A 21,367-nucleotide genomic window follows, 5' to 3' on the forward strand; every position below is an offset into this window, starting at 1 on the left:
TATTTTCAAGGATCAAAAGTGGAACTGGGGATGAGTCCATTTATTCTCAGAACTGTTTCTCGTAAGGCTCAGAAAGCATTCATTGTCTAAATGAACTCAGGCCTTTCTGCTAGTCAAGATAAAAGGCTGAGGACACAAGGGGTCTGAGGTCGTGAGGGTTCACATGACCCTACCGAGTTTTTGGACTATGTTCAGAAAATAGTTTGTTTCCTCTGGCTGAGTCTCTTTAAGTGCCTTCATAGTCACGGATGGTGTTCTTCAACCAAGGCACAAAGCCAGGCCCTTTAGTGTCTGGGTCTCTACAGAATCTGGCTCTTCCTAGTAGCATGCATGAAGAACAGAGTAAGTGCTTTCCTGTGAGTACTTTTGCCGCATGTCCTGTGCCACTCAGGTACCATATCGAGGATTCACACAGCTTATAGAAACAGGAAGAAATCTTGGGAGAGATCAGATGGTCCCTCCTGTTTCATAAAGAGACAGATAAGAAAGGTGAAGTAACTTGTCCAAAAATCACACATCAAGTTTTTAACAACAGCAGAAACAGGATCTAGGCCTTCTTGCCTCTGGTTCACACTATGCTTGCTACATATGTATATGTATGCCTAACGTACAAGCCACTCCAGTGTTCTTGCCTGGAGAATCCCAGGGACGGGGGAGCCTGGTGGGCTGCCGTCTATGGGGTCGCACAGAGTCGGACACGACTGAAGTGACTTAGCAGCAGCAGCAGCAGCATGCCTAAAGTATATGGACCTCTCTGGACTTCTGCACACAACTTATATTGAAGAACATAGTTTATTCTCTGTCACCTTTTAGAACCAAAAATTTAGCCCATATAACACAGCTCTTGATTAAAAAAAAAATCACAGTATTTCACACATTTCAGAAAATTTCAATGGGCCTTTTCTGTCTCTTCATACTAATAAAAGGCAAAAGTTTTGATGCTATTGATGTTTTATCATCTAAGATGTGTATTCTAAAATTTTATAAGTGAATAATATTGTACAGGTATGGTAACAGGATAAACCCCAAATGAATTTTTGGGAAACCATGACTGGGAGCTCTAATCATTATTTTAAATATATTTTGAACCTATAGAGTGTAATTGGGTTGGCCAAACTGTTTGGGGTTTTCCATACAATGTTAACGAACTTTTTGGCCAACCCAATATGTGCAAAATGCCTTCTCTATAACAACAACAACAACAACAACAACAACAACAACAAAAAGATCTACTGATAATGCTTTCCTCATGGAAGAGAAGAGGAGAAACTTTGCAGTTAAGGTTTTCATTTAATTTCAGTTAATATTTCCCCAGGTCTTGCTTTTAAGACTCAAGCATTTAAATTATACATTATTTAAAGAGAATGTAAATCTGAAACATGAAATTCAAAAGCACTGTGGAGAACATGGTCAACTATCTTCTTATATTAATGCCTATCACTGTAAAACACCTCAGAATAAATTTTATTCCCCTCTGCTTCAGAATGACACAAATTTCTTAAATTTTAAGGTCTAGCATAAGACTCACATGGGAAGAGAATTTCATTGCTCTTCCTTTTTCTCTTACCCCCAAAATGACATTAGTTGCTTTACCTAAATGGGTCCTGAGTCTATCGTTATAGGCTTATAGTATCAACACTTAAGTTCTCATCTTCTATCCCAGCAAAAAAAAAAAAAAGAAAAAAAAGAGTAACAACTTAAGATATACCCTAAATTGTATTTATTTATCACATAGGTTTGTGACGTCCTTGTAGAGTTTTCTTTAAAGTTAAATCCTTTGGTTTTGTGTAGTAATTTTTCCATATGGAACTTAAAAGTACTATGGAGCTGGATCCCAAATCTTTGAGATCACAGAAACATTGCCAAGGATGAATATAAGGTACCTAGTGTTGGCTGAATTTAAATTAAGGTAAAGGAAGCTTTGGGAATTAATTCATACTTGATGAGTTGTAAGGGATTTTGGAATTCATTTGCTTTTCCCCCCCTCTTCTCATTGTACAACGGAGGAAACTGAGACCCAAAGGGATAAAGGAATTTGTTAAGAGTGGTACAGCTCTTTTAGGGTGAGTTAGAATGACTGGGAACCAATATATCGAGCATCTACTATGGATCAGATGCTTTATAAATATCCTACTGCATCTAATTCTTAATATTCTCAGGTAGGCTTCCCTGATGGCTCAGAGGTAAAGAGTCCGCCTACCAATGCAGGAGATGCAGGTTCAATCTTTGGCTTGGGAAGATCCCCTGGAGAAGGAAATGGTATTCTTGCTGGGAAATCCCATGGAGAGAGCCACCCTATTGGGCTACAATCCATGGAGTTACAAAGAGTTGGACATAACTTAGTGACTAAACAACAATATTCTTGTAGTTACAACTTCAGAAAAGCCGAGCAACTTACCAAGGCAGCAAGTTAGTAAATTAAAGAGGTTAAATCAAACTTGGATCTATCTAGCTATGAGGCTTGTATTGTCTTTCTACTACCCTAGGTTCTTGATCACCAATTTTGCTTTCAACTTGCTGTTAAAAACATGATATTGGCTTGAAATAGTTAATATATTTGGTCAAAGACATGACAGACATTTGTGCTTTTGGCCAATTGTATAGTCAAGTATGTTGCATAGGGAGAAGAGGATTAGACTTGAGTGAGAACTTTGCCTCAAGTCCCAGCTTTGTCTCAGACTGGCTGTATTACCTGTCTGGAAATCAGTTTCTGCACAACTAATGCGGAAAACAGACTTGATGACATCCGTATACCTTTGTAACTCCTTGTCCTGTGAATTTTGAAACTACCTATCCAATGGGTAATGAGGCTTTGGAAACAGGGTTCATACACGTAAATGCAGTACCCTGTGGAAATGATGACTGATGGGGGAGTAGTATGCAGAAGAAGAGGACACCAAGTGAATGTTAGATCTGAATTTTTCCATAATAGTGTGGAAATGCTATTTGAACATTGTTGTCACTTAGTCACTGACTCCTGAGGGGTTACTTTACTTTCTCTCCTTCACAAACATATGCCCACACAGCTCCATCAGAGATTTTGGTACAGATTTCTGCTTGGAACAAAAGAGGGCAAGAGAAATGACCATCTTGCTCTAGGCCACACATATCCTGTCTCTCTTCTGGGTCCTGGTAGTGGTGAAAAGGGTAACCTACAGGAACAGCACAGAGTTGTCTACCTCAGTAGTAGATCAAAGAGTTTTTAGATGGACTTCTGTTATTGAGGCTTTTGAGTTTCAATCTTTAAACTGTGAACAGTGAAGTGTATCTCCTTTGGGATTCTGTAAAGACTAAATGAAGAACTGTCATCCCACAGGAAGTTCAGTAAACATTTTGTATCATAGCTTCTGTCTTCCTAAATACTGTCCTCAGCTGAACACTTTCTTATTTTAGGTGTATTAAACTCACATGATTTATAGTAATATATAATTATATAATGGTTTAGTTTCATTCCTAATTATTGTGAAGGCTTGTAATTACAGTGGATCATGGTGGAAATACTGACCTTGGAAAAAGGAGATATTGGCCCTAGGAAAGGACCACATCCTGGACTACTGTATTGCTATGGGCAGCAGTTGTCTTTTCTTTTTAAAATTATTGTAGTTGATTTACAATGTTATGTTAGTTTCAGGTGTACAGCAAAGTGAACCAGTTATACATATGCATACATCCAGCCTCTCTTCGATTCTTTCCCCATATATACCATTACTGAGTACTGAGTGAGCTCCCTGTGCTATACTGTAGGTCCTTATTAGTTATCAGCAGTTGCCTTTCTAATTGATTCTTCTTCTGTAAATTAAACGGGGCTGTACTAGGTGACTTGTTGGGTTCCTTATAATCTAGAGATCTGTGACTGTATGTACATTAAATATGTCACTTTAACTCTTGAAGTTTTGATTGTAATACTGAAACCAGTTATTGTATGCTCATTTAAATGCAGATCATGTTCACATATGTTCAGTGTTTGACTTTATCATGGTCATTTGCTAATAGGATATTTAAAGAAAGCCCTCTCATTGTACACTGAATTAAATATATATATATATATATATGTTAAGGGAAATGAAAATTCCATTCAAAATAAGAATAAATATGATCTGAGTTTCTAGATGTTGAAAGATCCCTTGAAATTTACTTAAAGTCAATAAGAAGCTGTTGCACAGATTTCTAAACCAAGAGGCTCAGTATACGTGGGTAATTTCTCTCCAAGTAATCAATGTTGAGGCATCCTGAAGCTCCTTACTTACTTTAAAAAACAACCTGTCTTTGATTTTCCCTTTATAGTTGGTGTTAAAACTTCAAAGAAGGCTATTTAGATTTGTTCAGCATTATCGTGCCATTATAATGCCTTCAGCATTTGGTAGCAGAAATGGGATTTCCAAGACTTAAATAAACGACAAGAGTTTAGGCCTACCTTCTGGGGAGAGAACTAATGCTCTCACAAGACTGATTTTATAGCCTCAAATGCTAGATAGGTCAAATTTTACTTTCAACTTCATGAAAGCATCAGTTGGTTGATCACCATTCAGGGTTTTAAGGCAACCCTTTTCTAACACACACTGTTTTATGATTACAATGTAATGCACTGGGATGTCAAGAAGTATATTGTTGGTGTTATTTCATACTTGGTTGTACAGAAGCACTAGGGCCTTGTTTGTTTTCTCTATTCAGTTCTGGATTGATGTTCAGAGTTATTTAAACAGAATTACTAAAATCAGTTCAGTTCAGTACAGTTGCTCAGTCCTGTCCGACTCTTTGTGACCCCATGGACTATAGCACACCAGGCTTCCCCGTCCATCACCAACTCCCAGAGCTTGTTCAAACTCAGGTCCATCATGTAGGTGATGCCATCCAATCATCTCATCCTCTGTCATCCTCTTCTCCTCCCTCCTTCAATCTTTCCCAGCACCAGGGCCTTTTCCAATGAGTCAGTTCTTTGCATCAGGTAGTACTGGAGAAACTCCAAAGTACTGGAGTTTCTGCTTCAGCATCAGTCCTTCTAATGAATATTCAGGACTGATTTCCTTTAGGATGGACTGGTTGGATCTCCTTGCAGACCAAGGGACTCTCAAGAGTCTTCTTCAACACCACAGTTCAAAAGCATAAATTCTTCAGCGCTCAGCTTTCTTTATAGTCCAACTCTCACATCCATACATGACTACTGGAAAAACCATAGCCTTGACTAGACGGACCTTTGTTGGCAAAGTGATGTCTCTGCTTTTTAATATGCTGTCTAGGTTGGTCACGGCTTTTCTTCCAAGGAGCAAGCATCTTTTAATTTCATGGCTGCAGTCACCATCTGCAGTGATTTTGGAGCCCCCCAAAATAAAGTCTCTCACTGTTTCCATTGTTTCCCCATTTATCTGCCATGAAGTGATGGGACCAGATGCCATGATTTTAGTTTTTTGAATGCTGAGTTTTAAGCCAACTTTTTCACTCTCCTCTTTGAACTGTGGTGTTGGAGAAGACTCTTGAGAGTCCCTTGGACTGCAAGGAGATCCAACCAGTCCATTCTGAAGGAGATCAGTCCTGGGCGTTCACTGGAAGGACTGATGTTAAAGCTATAACTCCAATACTTTGGCCACCTCATGCGAAGAGTTGACTCATTGGAAAAGACTCTGATGCTGGGAGGGGTTGGGGGCAGGAGGAGAAGGGGACGACAGAGGATGAGATGTCTGGATGGCATCACCGACTCGATGGACATGAGTTTGGGTGAACTCCAGGAGTTGGTGATGGACAGGGAGGCCTGGCGTGCTGCAATTCATGGGGTTGTAAAGAGTCGTACTGCAATTCATGGGGTCGTACAACTGAGCGACTGAACTGAACTTTCACTTTCACTTTCATCAAGAGGCTCTTTAGTTCTTTGCTTTCTGCCATAAGGGTGGTGTCATCTACGTATCTGAGCTTATTGGTATTTCTCATGACAATCTTGATTCCAGCTTGTGCTTTATCCAGCCCAGCGTTTCTCATGATGTAGTCTGCATATACGTTAAATAAGCAAGGTGACAATATACAGCCTTGATGTACTCCTTTCCTGATTTGGAACCAGTCTGTTGTTCCATGTCCAGTTCTAACTGTTGCTTCTTGACTGGCATACAGATTTCTCAGAAGGCAGGTCAGATGATCTGGTATTCCCATCTCTTGAAGAATTTTCCACAGTTTGTTGTGATCCACACAGTCAAAGGCTTTGGTGTAGTCCATAAAGCAAAAGTAGATGTTTTTCTGGAACTCTCTTGCTTTTTCCATGATCCAGCAGATGTTGGCAATTTGATCTCTGGTTCCTCTGCCTTTTCTAAATCCATCTTGAACATCTGGAAGTTCATGGTTCACATACTGTTGAAACCTGGCTTGGAGAATTTTGAGCATTACTTTGCTAGTGTGAGACGAGTGCAATTGTGTGGTAGTTTGAACATTGTTTAGCATTGCCTTTCTTTGGGATTGGAATGCAAACTGACCTTTTCCAGTCCTGTGGCCACTGCTGAGTTTTCCAGATTTGCTGACATACTGAGTGCAGCACTTTCACAGCATCATCTTTTAGGATTTGAAATAGCTCAACTGGAATTCCATCACCTCCACTAGCTTTGTTTGTAGTGATGCTTCCTAAGGCCCACTTGACTTTGCATTCCAGGATGTCTGGCTCTAGGTGAGTGATCACACAATCATGGTTATCTGGGTCATGAAGATCTTTTTTGTATAGTTCTTCCGTGTATTCTTGCTATCTCATCAACATCTTCTGCTTCTGTTAGGTCCATACCATTTCTGCCCTTTATTGTGCTCATCTTTGTATGAAGTGTTCCCTTGGTATCTCTAATTTTCTTGAAGAGATCTCTAGTCTTCCCCATTCTATTGTTTTCCTCTATTTCTTTGCATTGATCACTGACAAAGGTTTTCTTACCTCTCCTTGTGTTCTTTGGAACTCTGCATTCACATGGGTATATCTTTCCTTTTCTCCTTTGCCTTTCACTTCCCTTCTTTTCTCAGCTATTTGTAAAGCCTTGTCAAACAACCATTTTGCCTTTTTGTATTTCTTTTTCTTAGGGATGGTCTTGATCACTGCCACCTGTACGATGTCACGGACCTCCGTCCATAGTTCTTCAGGCACTCGATCAGATCTAGTCCCTTCAATCTATTTGTCACTTCCACTGTATAATCATAAGGGATTTGATTTAGGTCATACCTGAATGGTCTAGTGGTTTTCCGTACTTTCTTCATTTTAAGTCTGAATTTGGCAATGAGGAGTTCATGATCTGAGCCACAGTCAGCTCCTGGTCTTGTTTTTGTTGACTGTATAGAGCTTCTCCATCTTTGGCTGCAAAGAATATAATCAATCTGATTTCGGTGTTGACCATCTGGTGATGTCCATGTGTAGAGTCTTCTCTTGTGTTGTTGAAAGAGGGTGTTTGCTATGACCAGTGCATTCTCTTGTCAAAACTCTGTTAGCCTTTGACCTGCTTCGTTTTGTACTCCAAGGCCAAATTTGCCTGGTACTACAGGTATGTCTTGTCTTCCTTCCTACTTTCGCATCCCAGTCCCTTATAATGAAGAGGGCATCTTTTTTGGTGTTAGTTCTAGAAGGTCTTGTAGGTCTTCATAGAACTATTCAACTTCAGCTTCTTCAGCATTACTGGTCAGGACATAGATTTGGATTACTGTGATACTGAATGGTTTGCCTTGGAAACAAACAGAGATCATTCTGTTGTTTTTGAGATTGCATCCAAGTACTGCATTTCAGACTCTTTTGTTAATTATGATAGCTACTCCATTTCTTCTAAGGGATTCTTGCCCACAGTAGTAGAAATAATGGTCATCTGAGTTAAATTCACCTATTGTAGTCCATTTTAGTTCACTGATTCCTAAAATGTCGATGTTCACTCTTGCTATCTCCTGTTTGACCTGCCTTGATTCATGGACCTAACATTCCAGGTTCCTATGCAAATTGCTCTTTATAGCATCGGACTTTACTTCCATCACCTGTCACATCCACAGGTGGGTGTTGGTTTTGCTTTGGCTCCATCTCTTCATTCTTTCTGGAGTTATTTCTCCACTGGTTTCCAGTAGCATACTGGGCACCTATTGTCCTGGGGAGTTCATCTTTAAGTGTCATACTTTTTTGCCTTTTCATACTGTTCATGTTCATGGGGTTCTCAAGGCAAGAATACTGAGGTGGTTTGCCATTCCCTTCTCCAGTGGACCACATTTTGTCAGATCTCTCTGCCATGACCCATCCATCTTGGGAGGCCCTACACGGCATGGCTCATAGTTTCACTGAACTAGACAAGGCTGTGGTCCTATTCCTCCACCATCTTAAGTAATTGCAATTACTAAAATAATACATTGGAATTTTGATAGCTTTGGCAGCTTGATGGCCACTACATGCAAACAGGCATTTCACTGGTCTTGGGGCTATTCTTGGGAGACTGTGCAGCTAATAGCATCATTAGGCCCTTGCCCAGCACAGCTATGGCATATACATTGGCTTGTTTTGCTGGTCTTTTAGCCTTAAATCTTACTTTTCAGCTTTTAGCAAGAATCCTTTTCTAGGTATTTCTACTTTGGGCAGTTAACTCATCTGGTCAGTCATTCTTCCTAACACTTGACCTATGAAAAGATTTAGGTGGATAGGCTGTTCTATAAAATACTTCCTTAGTTTAGGAAAAATTAATGTTCTTGACCAAAAGTCTTTCTCAGGTACCTCCTTGCTCAGCCCACCCATTTTCTACAACACTAAACTTAATATAGGAACCATGACTGACCAACGGAGGTTACATTGCCTCAAAGCAATCACAGGGTTCATTTAGTTTTATTACCTTCATTATAGGTAGAATTTAGAGAAAACAGAGGTTAGCTTAAACGTGATCTGACCCCAAGATCATTTTTCCCCAAAATCCCTATTTCCTTTTAATTAAAGAAGGCAGTCTCTATTACAGTTAATCGATACTTACAATTAACTGACATCCAGTTAATTTTTATTGTAAAATCTGTTATAACTTTACCCCATTTATATCTAGAAATCTTGTTCAATTAGCAAAGTTCCCAGTTTGCTTATAACCTAAAAGGGAACTTAGAATTATGTAAGATTTTAGTTTACTTTCTTACCCTAGTTTTCTCACCATTTATGTGTTTTATCCATTGTGTATATGCCTTATTGCATTACTGTGGAAAGATTTCTTAAGCTAACACAACACATGGCTTTTCTCTCAGAAAGAGGAAAAGGTACTGTAGCATAATGTATTTTTGTCAAGTCTAAGATGTACCTTTTCTAGATTCTGCTGCTGCTGCTGCTGCTGCTAAGTCACTTCAGTCGTGTCCAACTCTGTTCAACCCCATAGACGGCAGCCCACCGCTAAGCTCCCCTGTCCCTGGGATTCTCCAGGCAAGAACACTGGAGTGGGTTGCCATTTCCTTCTCCAATGCATGAAAGTGAAAAGTGAAAGGGAAGTCGCTCAGCTGTGTCCGTTTCTACATTCTGATGTCACTCAAATTGAGATGTGTCTTATGATTGAGGGCATGGGCATGTCATTTTCCATTGACAAAAACTTTATTTTAGTGGTACAGAATTTAATAATGCATCTTATGATCAACGGCATCTTATATTTGATGAACTGGGATATTAGAAAATGGGAAATTAAACTCCATTGTCTCTCCAACTACAAAGTTCTATTATCATCTATAAGTTATCAAGATGCAGCAAAATATGCCTATGAAGAAACAAAAAAAATCTAAACCTTACTTCTGCATATCAATTAGATTGCTATTTGTCTTCATAATAATTTTGTTAAACAAGACAAGCTATACTAAAACATGTAATATATGTGAAACATACAAAACTAGGGGCCAGAAGCTGCAGAAACTTTTATTTTCAGAATAGGTGTGGTAAGGATTATCAAAATCTTTCCTACACCATCTGGCAAAGTATTTCACTCATACTGGGGGAAATGCCTAGGACAGTGAGAATAAAAAGCCACTTATAAACTGAGAATAGACCTGTCTTTCCATCCTAAAGTGCTTAGAGGTTTCAGGGTGGAAAGAAAAACTTTGTGGTGTAGCCATATAACCAGTTTGGTTAAAGAGATTTAAATAGAATTATGGAGGTGTGTGTTTTTTCTCTTCCTGTTCTAATCAGTTGCATAGAATGGAATGACGAATTTGGCTTTCCCCTTCTTTGAAGCATTAGACCACTGTGTAGAGCAGGGTTTCTCAGCCTCAGAACTACTGACACCTGGGGCCAGATAATCCTTCGTTGTAGGGGCTGTCTTGTTCAGCAGTATCCTGACTCTACCCACAAGATGCCAGTAGCAACCTCCCTGCCCAGTGTGACAATCAAAAATGCCTACAAACATTGCCAAGTATTACATTAAGGGGTAAAAATGCCTCTGGCTGAAAGTTGCTGGTGTAGAGAGAACACATATAAAAATGCTATTTTGTGGCTATCCTTATTTCAGGAGTTCTATATGTATTTGTGTGTGTGTGTGCATGTATGAGTTTGTCAGATCACATTTCTATTTATTTGGAACATAAGATCACTGCATATATAGAAAATGGTATGACTAAGAAATGGAAGATTTTGATGAATCAATGGAATATTAATTTATATTTAAATGTCATTAAGGCTCAAAAAGAACATCTGGCCAAATTATCTGCAGATTTTGTTGCTAAGCATAGTTTTGCTACTTATATAGTTAAATGTCTTATGTTTGAGATCTCTCATTAAAGGATGCATTTTGAAAAGAAAATATGTGTGTGTGTGTGTGTGTATGTGTATGAATCTGGGGGGACCAAGAGAAGAGAGAGAGAAAAAGTAGGGGATGGAGAGGAGTGGGGACATGGAACAAATGGAGATGAAAGAAATAATGAAAAACAATTAACAATCTATGATGCTGTGGAACAGCGTTTTACTTTATCATGAAGCTGTTTATTACGGAGCACTTTCAAAGTTCTGATAAAACTGAATTATTCTTTTCTAGCAAGTAGTGAGAAATCAAATACCAGAAGATTTAATCATTATAAAAAAAGGTTGATTGTGATTGCATTTTAGAGCCTTATCTCAAGAAGTCAAAGCTATAATCGGGCTGATGCAGAGCTTATCCCATTAAAGGAATATTAATAGCTTACAATATATATATTTTAAATGCTCTGTTTTCTCTTTTTTAATGATTTTTTTGTTTGGTTTTTGGCTACATTGCATGGTTTGCAGAATCTTAGTGCTCCGATCAGGGAGTGAACCCAGGCACTCTGCAGTGGAAGCTCGGAGCCCTAAAACTGGATCCCCAAGGAATTCTCTAAAATGCTCTTTTCTGCTTTAACTTTATTGATTCAACTAGAGTTGAATTTGAAATTATTATAAACGAAATTTCCTAGAATAATAAGTGACATATAGACATTATATAAGATGGTAACATATTTAAAGAAGAGTTTTTAACATTATTAATGTCTAGACCTGATGCTGGGAAACACTGAGGACAGGAGAAAGGGTGACAGAGGATAAAGTGTGGATGACATCACATCCATGATTCAAAGGACATGTGTTTGAGCAAACTCCGAGAGATAGCGAAGGACAGGGAAGTCTGACCTGCTGCAGTCCATGGGGTCGCAAAGAATCGGACACAACTTAGTGACTGAACACCACCACGACCTAGAATCTTATCAAAAGAGACCTTAAAAAATAACAACGACCACATGATAGAAAAGAATGTTGAGGCTTTACCGTGCAAAGTACCGTAGCACAAACTGATGCATGACTACTTCCTCCTGTGCTATCAATAAACATGTAATATATGTGAGCTGCAGGGGCAAGAAATGAGCAGATGGCAGCTGTATATCGTGCTGATTACAGAGAAATGACAATGAATGATGTGAATGTTAAGAGATGAGTCCAAGGCTCATGAAAAGAAAGACGAATATTATTATTTTTCTGGATGAGGCAAACTTTTGAGAAAGCTGTTTCAGGCACTGACTTAATAATTAGTTTTGTGAGAAGGCTCTCATAATTAAGCCCTATGAAAGTTATTTAGAAATCTGTCTTTCCACTTTTTTGAGAAAGAGGCAAATAACAATTGGAGCATTCTTTAAGGGAACAATGTTTTAGTAAATATCTTGGGAAAGCTCCTTTTTGAATAATTAGACTTGTAGAAGTAAAAAGGATTTTGTTGTTTAGTTGTTAAGTCATGTCTAACTCTTTTGAGACCCTATGGACTGGAGCCCACCAGACTCCTCTGTCCATGGGATTTCCCAGGCAAGAATACTGGAGTGGGTTGCCATTCCCTTCTCCAAGGGATATTCCTGACTCAGGGATGGAACCAGTGTCTCCTGCATTGCAGGCAGATTCTTTACCAGAGTCATCTGAAAAGTCCCAAAAAGGATTTTAGAGATCACGTAATCCGACTTATTTTTACTTTTACACATGAGGATATTGAAACCCAAGAAAGTGGTGACAATCACTTGTGTTAGCTGTGGCTACAGTGAACTTGTAGTTTAAATAACAGGCACAGACAAAAAGACCCTGAGTCCTCAAGTAAATGCTAACTTCCGTCCATTATTCACTGATTCCAAACTTGGCTGGGTATCATGATCACTTGAAAAGACTGATAATACCTTCCCACTGCTACTGCTAAGTCACTTCAGTCGTGTCCGACTCTGTTCAACCCCATACACGGCAGCCCACCAAGCTCCCCTGTCCCTGGGATTCTCCAGGCAAGAATACTGGAGTGGGTTGCCATTTCCTTCTCCAATGCATGAAAGTGAAAAGTGAAAGTGAAGTCGCTCAGTGGTGTCTGACTCTTAGCAACCCCATGGGCTGCAGCCTACCACGCTCCTCTGCCCATGGGATTTTGCAGGCAAGAGTACTGAAGTTGGGTGCCATTGCCTTCTCCAGGCCCTCTCCAAACCCTGTGCAGGAGATAAATCTATATCAAAAACAAAATCCTCACAATTCAGAATCAGATGGTACTTAAACACAAACTTGGGAAAATGTAAACAGAATTTGATAAGGTTGAAGCATATAATTCCTTTTATAAGATTTTAAGAATAAGAACTGAAAGTTGTAAATGCTTGGCAACTTTAGTTTTAGTGGTTCACAAAACCTGGCTGCTGGCTATGCTGGGTACCTGAAGCTTTCCAATATTGTGGATGACCCTCCTGGGAGGGGTAGGATGAGTAGCAGGTCATGAAGGCAGGGAGATTTCAGGTACTGAGCACTAGGCTGTATCCTGGTTCTCTATCACTTTATTGTGAGTTATTCTTTGTTTTCTCACCTTTAAAACAGGGACTATCATGAGAGCAGCTGCCTCTTGTTGTAATTGGTCTCTTTATGTAAACATTCTATTTCCTCAAACAGTTCTACTGGTCTTTCAAGTGTAAGGACCATAATTCATAACTTCCCATATTCACTACCATTTGAAAGTGCCTTGCTTATTTCAGGAAGTATGGAATAGTTGGGCTTTCCAACTTCTCTGATAGGATTTCAACCAAAGAATAAGCTATCTATAGTTGTTTCATTCTTGGCTGTGAATGAATAAACTGAAATAATTAACCAGTAATGGAGGCTGAAGAATGAAAATCTAGAACTTCTTGTAAAAACCAGCTGGGTGCTTTTCTTGCACCCTGGCTTAAAATTGTACAGTGAGACCCTCTCTAAACACAGACAGCAGAAGAACTCAGGGGCAAAGCATTTTTTTTTTTCCTTCACCAGCATGCCTGGGAAGACTTCCTGTGGGTCTCCCCCTCTCTGAAGCTCGTGGCTGGCAGATCTTGTCATTTGGTGTTTTCTGACTTACTTTGTTATCTTTTATTTCTGTTGTTGTGTTTAGTCCCTAAGTTGTGTCCAACTCCTTGCGACCCCATGGACTGCAGCATGTCAGGCTCTTCTGTCCTTCATTATCTCCTAGAGTTTGCTCGGATTCATGTCCACTGAGTCGGTGTTGCTATCTAACCATTTCACCCTCTGCTACCGCCTTCTACTTTTGCCTTCAATCTTTTTCAGCATCAGGGTCTTTTCCAGAGAGCTGGCTCTTTGCATCAGGTGGCCAAAGTAATGGAGCTTCTCCATCAGTCCTTCCAATGAATATTCAGGGTTGATTTCCTTTAGGATTGACTGGGTTTATCTCCCTGCAGTCCAAGGAGCTCTCAAAAGTCTTCTCAGAACCACGACTTGAAAGCATCAATTCTTCTGTGCTTCGCCTTAGCATCAATTCTTCTGTGCTTAGCCTTCTTTATGGTCCAACTTTCATATTCGTACATGACTACTGGAAAAACCATAGCTTTGATTATATGGACCTTTGTCAGCAAAGTGATGTCTCTGCTTTTTAATACACTGTCTAGGTTTGTCATAGTTTTCCTTCCAAGGAGAAGGTGACTTTTAATTTCATTGCTGCAGTAACCATCCACAGTGATTTTGGAGCCCAAGAAAATAAAATTTGTCACTTCTTCCACTTCTCCCCTTCTATTTGCCATGAAGTGATGGGACCAGATGCCATGACCTTCATTTTTTTAATGTTGAGTTTTTAAGCCAGTTTTTTCACTCTTCTTTCACCATCATCAAGAGGCTCTTTAGTTCCTCTGCACTTTCTGCCATTTGAGTAGTTATCATCTGTATATCTGAGGTTGTTGCTACTTCTCCTGGCAATCTTGATTCCAGCTTGTGATTCATCAAGCCTGGCATTTCACATGATGCACTCTGCATATAAGTTAAAAAAGCAGGGTGACAATATTGTCTTATATGTCAGTACTGCCTTTCATGGTGAGGGTTAAGATGTCAGGTCAGGGGCTGCCTCAGAAACTGCCAGTGAGAGGCACAACATACAGAAGTAGGATTGGAAAAGCCAGAGGAGACAGCATAAACATTTGGACACAAATTTGAAGGAGGAAGACTTTGCATCATAGGAAAGGACGTACAGGTAGAAGTGCATCTCTAATGAAGAGCACTATCAGTGGAAAACTGGGGTTATGAATTTTGGGAAATAAAATCATCATTAGCTTTTCTGACATGACAAATGTGGGATTCAGCTTCTTTGTATTGCATTTTCTTCTTACTGTACTCTATTATATTATTAATTATATTTAAAAATTTTCTCTTGGTTATTTTGATTTTTCTATCCATAAATTTTAAATAGTATTTTCTATTGTTTTCTTTTTTACCCTCTTCATCCTATTGCAACATTTTTAGATAATTCAAGATGATCACATTTTCAGTCTGTCACAGCAGTAAAAACAAACAAAAAAACAGAACATACTTTGTCCATTAATGGCTTCTAAGAGTTGAAATGTGAATATACGAATCTATGCCATTTTTAGAATGTTCCAATTTCAAGAACCAATGGATTTTCTCTCCCTTTTTTAGATCAGTTGTGCAAAATCATGTTATCTTTAGTTTGGGCACATATGCGTGGAAACTTTTCACCTATTTTCTTTCCATGCAGTTGCCAATGCTCTCCTTTTCATGTTAAAGAAACAAAAAGGAGTCCTATGCTTTCTTGCTTCTAAAATCATCCAACTTCTTAATCAATCATTGTTTGTTAAAGAAAATTTACATTGCTTTTGTTACAATGTTGAAGACACTCTTCTTGGAGTCCCATTCAGTTCAGTTCAGTTGCTCAGTCATGTCCGACTCTGCGACCCCATGAATCGCAGCACGCCAGGCCTCCCTGTCCATCACCAACTCCTGGAGTTCACTCAGATTCACGTTCATCGAGTCAGTGATGCCATCCAGCCATCTCATCCTCTGTCGTCCCCTTCTCCTCCTGCCCACAATCCCTCCCAGCATCGAAGTATTTTCCAATGAGTCAACTCTTTGCATGAGGTGGCCGAAGTACTGGAGTTTCAGCTTTAGCATCATTCCTTCCAAAGAAATCCCAGGGTTGATCTCCTTCAGAATGGACTGGCTGGATCTCCTTGGAGTCCAAGGGACTCTCAAGAGTCTTCTCCAACACCACAGTTCAAACACATCAATTCTTTGGCACTCAGCCTTCTTCACAGTCCAACTCTCACATCCATACATGACTACTGGAAAAACCATAGCCTTGACTAGATGGACCTTTGTTGGCAAAGTAATGTCTCTGCTTTTGAATATGCTATCTAGGTTGGTCATAACTTTTCTTCCAAGGAGTAAGAATTTGTACCAATTGCTTTAGGCCTTCTACAGAATAACTATCATGGAAATATTTTCAAATTATTGAAATTTTGGATTCAACTATGTGTTGGATGCTAGTCCTCTTATTTCAAGAATTCTTTTCTTTCCACCCCTTAATGCCCAATTTCAAATACTTTTTCAGAAAGAATCTGTATAAGATAAAATTTCTAAGCCTTCCCATGTCTGAAAGTGTCTTTGTCTTCATGCATGATTGATAGTCTGAATACAGAATTATAGGTTCAAAGTCATTTTGCTCTCAGAATTTTAAAGATATGGTTATATTTTTTTAGCATTCATTGTTGCTGGTGAAAAACTTGATGTTAACCTGATTTATTATATCTTTGTAAGTAATCTTTTTTTCTCTTCATGGAAACTTTTAAGATCTTCTCTTTTTCCTTGGGGTTCTGAATATTCATGATGATGTGTTTAGATGTGATTCTTTTTATTCATCAACCTCACCACTTAGTTGGCCCTTCTAGACTTTTCCACTCAGTAATTTTCCTTTATAAGGGCTTAAAACTACTTTTTGCTATCCATTTTGTCTTTCTGGAACTTCTATAGTTAGGTATTCATCTTTCTTTTACTTTCACTTTCATTCATCTTTCTGGATTGATCCCTGTATTTCTTTACTTTTCTCTCATCTTCCATCTCTTTTTAACTTTACAGTCTAGAAGATTTTTTTTTTAACCTTTTGGAAAATTAGTTTTCATTTGGCAGTCTCTTACTTTCCATGAACTGTTTCTTGCTCTGATTGTTTTTTTTTTCCATAATTGTATGTTTATTTTCTTAACTCTCTTTGAGAATATTAATTAAAATATCTATTGATTATATTCTGTTCTGTGAACTATTGCTATTTGTTATAGGTTCGGTTATTTTGCTTGTTCATACCAGTTCTTCTCCTTTATACTACCAATTCATCTCAAATATGACCCTTGCCAGTCATAGTTTTATGACCAAGGGACTAGGTTAACATACATAGGTAGATGGCATGGATTCCTGTGGCAGGTGTATAGGCCAGGTTCCTCAGTATACCTCCCCTTGACTGTCAGTCTTTCAACATTTACTTTTGGATACCTGAGAAGGAAGCACACAGTCTCTGGATCACTGCAGATCTTTACTCTGGGAGAACTAATAACCATTTAGAAGTTTTAGTTCTTTCTAGGCATTTCTTTCAAGCTCTTTATAGAACAGATCTTTGTTTTTAGCTTGAGAATAGGTGCCATCACCTCACACAAGGAGAGGATATGCCAACTTGAAATCCTTCATCACCTTGATATCTGCTTCATTTTCTACTTTCACTCTTGAAACCTATTGACTTTGAGCTTAAAATATTTCTGGAAATTCTACTTAAAGAGCAGTTTCCGCCTCTGTTCCAGCGTTCTCCTGAGCATGTCCTGGGCTTGGTTGCCACCACTCCAGCTGATCATCAGTAGGATCCCAGAGAATTATGTCAAATCTTTGGTCTACTACTTCTTCTCATTCCATCTTGTATTTATTTACTGCCATTACAGTTGGATGTGGAGGGATGAGGTAGAGAAACATGCTCAATTCACCAACTTGAGTAAGAACTCAAACTTAGGTCTTCTGATTGGTTTTATTAACTTTATACCTAAAGATATGGACATCATATTCAGTTCTTTTGCTTATTTGGTTTGTGTCTTAGATATACTATTTCACCTCTTTGTGTCCCAAATTTCTCAACCATTATTTAGGGAGAATGATAGTGACCATATATAGTTGTAATATAAATTAGGGAGAATAGTATCAGTCATATAACAAGTTCAATGAGGATGTTTTGAGTGTGTATAGATAATATATAATACACAATAAGCACCCAATAAATAATAACTAAAAACACATGATTCAAAGCATACAAGTAAGTCCTATAAGTAAGTCCTATATTTAGTTCATAGTTGGGCATCTAACCACCAAAGTACTTTATTTAAATTCCAATGGGAATATTTTAAATGTACTTTATAGGTTTACTTAGTTATTATTTCTAAATCAAAAGAATTGGCACATGCTATCTTTCTCTGAAAAATTACTATCAATGGCTGGCTTGTACCTTTTGTATAACATTATAAAATATTTTTATAAAATAGTAGGATCTTGAAAAAAGTCATTCAGAATAAAAAACTGCACATTATTAGATGGACAATTTGACTTGAAGAGCTATATGAGTAAGAACTAAGAGAAAAAAGAAATTTAATGACTTAAAAAATTACTAACAAAAAAGAACATTTTCACTTAGATAGTGTAGCCAAGAACTAACATAAATGACTTGTTTAATGAAGGCACCAGGAAACTCAAGGTATAACATTATTATTATATATTTTAAGGTAGATTAATGTTCACATTTATTTTCTCTGACAGAATACACTTTGATCTTAATTTTTCCTCCCTAGCAATTAAAAAAAGTGTCTTTGGACATATTATATAACTTTTCTGAACCCTATTTTCCTCATCTATCAAGGAATAAAAATATTTGTTCTTTTATAGAATTGTTATTTGAATAATGGGTCAATACAGGTGATCTCTTTGTACTGGTTTTCTTGACAAGGGAGTTTCTACCCCATTTAGAAACGGCCATATTCAAAGAGGTCATATAAAGAAGACTGGATGTGTTTGAAAAATAAACTGTCCTCTTGTCATTTAAAATTGAAACAATGTATCTCAAAATTATTCCAGTAAAGGAAAACTGTAAAATAAGACATTAGTCAGCTACTTTTGGGAAAGCAGCAAACTCAAAATACATTTTTCAGGAGGACAATCATCTATTATCAAACTCTTAAACCCTAGCACTTTTAAGATGTGTGCTGGACTTAACTTTGAAAAAGGATCATCTTCAAGAGCCCCAAAATACAAAGACTGTATACTTGTGGGTGAAGAACTGACATTCTGATTGACCTTACTTCATTTTATGTTTATTGGTTCTTTTTCTTTTTTTAAAACAAAACTTATTTTCTCCACAAAAAATATACAGATCTTCTCAAGGAAGGTGTGACCTGATTACCAAAAAGCCTTCCAAGAACAAGAAGCCAGACAGATGGAAGACATTTGTCACTATGTAAAGTTTTGGCAGGCTTCTCTGGACATGTCAGCTGCAAAGTAGTGTGGGGGAGGAGAACATTTTCTTGCTTTGAGACAGACTGTCGTCAAGTTCTTTAAGATACTCTAGAGGCGATCAGACTGTGTTCTTGATTCTCTTGTACTTCTTGTAATGATGGGTTTGAGCTAAATGATTAGAGATCATTGGGTGGGCATTTCTGAGGACAAGAAGCCCCAAATGAGGAAGTTACCCAAAGATGATTGAAAGATGAATCTAAAGTCTTCTACAGTTATATGGAATCAGAAAGGAAATTGTTCTTTGTCCCCTTTAAAAGTCTCTTTTCCTTGATCCTACCCCATTAACAATGAACCTGTGACATGTGCTCCTCCTTTCATGTACTATTTATAAATAAGTCATTTTAGTTAAATGATTTCTATATTTCTCATTATTTTGCTTTTTATTTATACAATTCTGTTTTAAAAATCTCTTCCTGATGCTATGTATACAACCAGTCTGTTTCTCTACTGCTGCCTAGTACTCTATTGCTGCATAGTGACAGTGAAGTCGCTCAGTCGTGTCCGACTCTTTGGGACCCCATGGGCTGTAGTCTAACAGACTCCTCTGTCCATGGGATTTTCCAGGCAATAGTCCTGGAGTGGATTGCCATTTCCTTCTCCAGGGGATCTTCCCAACCCAGGGATCGAACCTGGGTCTCCCACATTGTAGACAGACGCTTTACCGTCTGAGCCACCAGGGAACTGGTATATTGCTGCATAGTATGTAGAAATTGTCCAGTTCCAGGGATGGACAGATTGTCTTTGGTTCATTGCCATTACAGTGACATTGTGGTAAGCTTATATGCCGCATTAGGGACCTGTGTGAGAATTTCCTTGAGAGATAAACTGCAGTGCAGGATTTCTGGGTCACAAGGAGGGGTAAATGTAATTTTACAAAATATTGCAAGATTGCTCACTAGACAAACTGCATCAGTCTACATATCCAATAGCAAGGCATAAGGGCTCCTATAGCCTCATATTCCTGCCAATATTTGGCATTATACAGCTTTCTAAGTTTTTGTTAGTTTAATGAATGTAAAGTGACATCTTACTATTGTTTTAGTTTGCATTTCTCTGATTATTGGTTAGCTTAAGTATCATTTCATGTACTTGTAAACTTGTTGGGCTTGCTCTTTATTGAACTGCTTGCTTATAGCCTTTGCCTGTTTCCTACTGTGATTCTATATTTTTGTTGTATTTCAAGAGGTTCTAGATATTATTTCCTTGTCAACTTTAGACAGTTCAATATAGCCCAATCTGTTATCTTTCAGGTAACTTTGACCATAATATTTCCCCTTGAGTGGAATTTTTTAACATTTTTGATGTTATTTACTTAATCAAAATTTTACCTTACAGTTTATAGTTCTTGGTTTTATTTATGAGATCTTTCAATGCCTTGCCTCAAAATTATTTTCTTATAATCAACTAATACTTTAAAGTTTTACCTTTTACAATTGGATCTTTAACACTGGGAGTTCACCTTTGCACATGGTATTTGCTAGGGATCCACTTATTTTTATCTATTTAGTGATCCAGGTTTCTACTCCTATCAGCCTTTATCACACATACAAGTGTCTTATGTGCATATGTATGTCTCTGAGTTCTCTATTTTGTTTTTTCACTGCTTCCCCTGTGTGTTGTCTGTCCCTAGTCAGTACTATTATGTTTTATTTCCATGGTTGGGTAGTACGTCTCAATATTTGCTTTGGCAAAGCCTAAAGCCTCCTTGTTTCCCCTTTTCACAGCTTCTATTTTTCTACTTAAAGAAAGCTGTCGAGTTTCTAAAAAAAAAAAAATCGATATAGAATTTTGATTGGTTCTGCATAAAATTTATAGCTCCATTTGATGGGAATTGACATTTTTAATACAGTAACTTATTCCCTGAGAGCATGTGATGTATTTCCATTATTCAGATCATCTATTTTGTCCTTCATTAGAGTTTCAAATTTTCTCCATAAAAGTTTTGTGTATTCTTGATTAAGTTAACTACTAACATAATGGGTTCTGTCCTATTTTAAATGGAATATTTTTAGTTATAACTTTTTTGCTGGAAATTGTTGGTGTATATACAGATTTTTGAACACTGATCTGGTATCTACCAACTTTACTGAACTTTCTTATTGTTCTCATATTTGTCTG

General features: G+C 38.0%; 1 protein-coding gene across 1 annotated transcript in view; it reads left to right on the plus strand.

Moving 5' to 3' along the window:
* GPR158 (G protein-coupled receptor 158) overlaps positions 1–21,367 on the plus strand; it is a 298,586-nt gene that overhangs the window by 2,983 nt on the left and 274,236 nt on the right. The gene's annotated exons all lie outside the window — the stretch shown is intronic.

The sequence above is a fragment of the Budorcas taxicolor genome, chromosome 13 (assembly GCF_023091745.1).
Source record: "Budorcas taxicolor isolate Tak-1 chromosome 13, Takin1.1, whole genome shotgun sequence".
Taxonomy (NCBI): Eukaryota; Metazoa; Chordata; class Mammalia; order Artiodactyla; family Bovidae; genus Budorcas; species Budorcas taxicolor.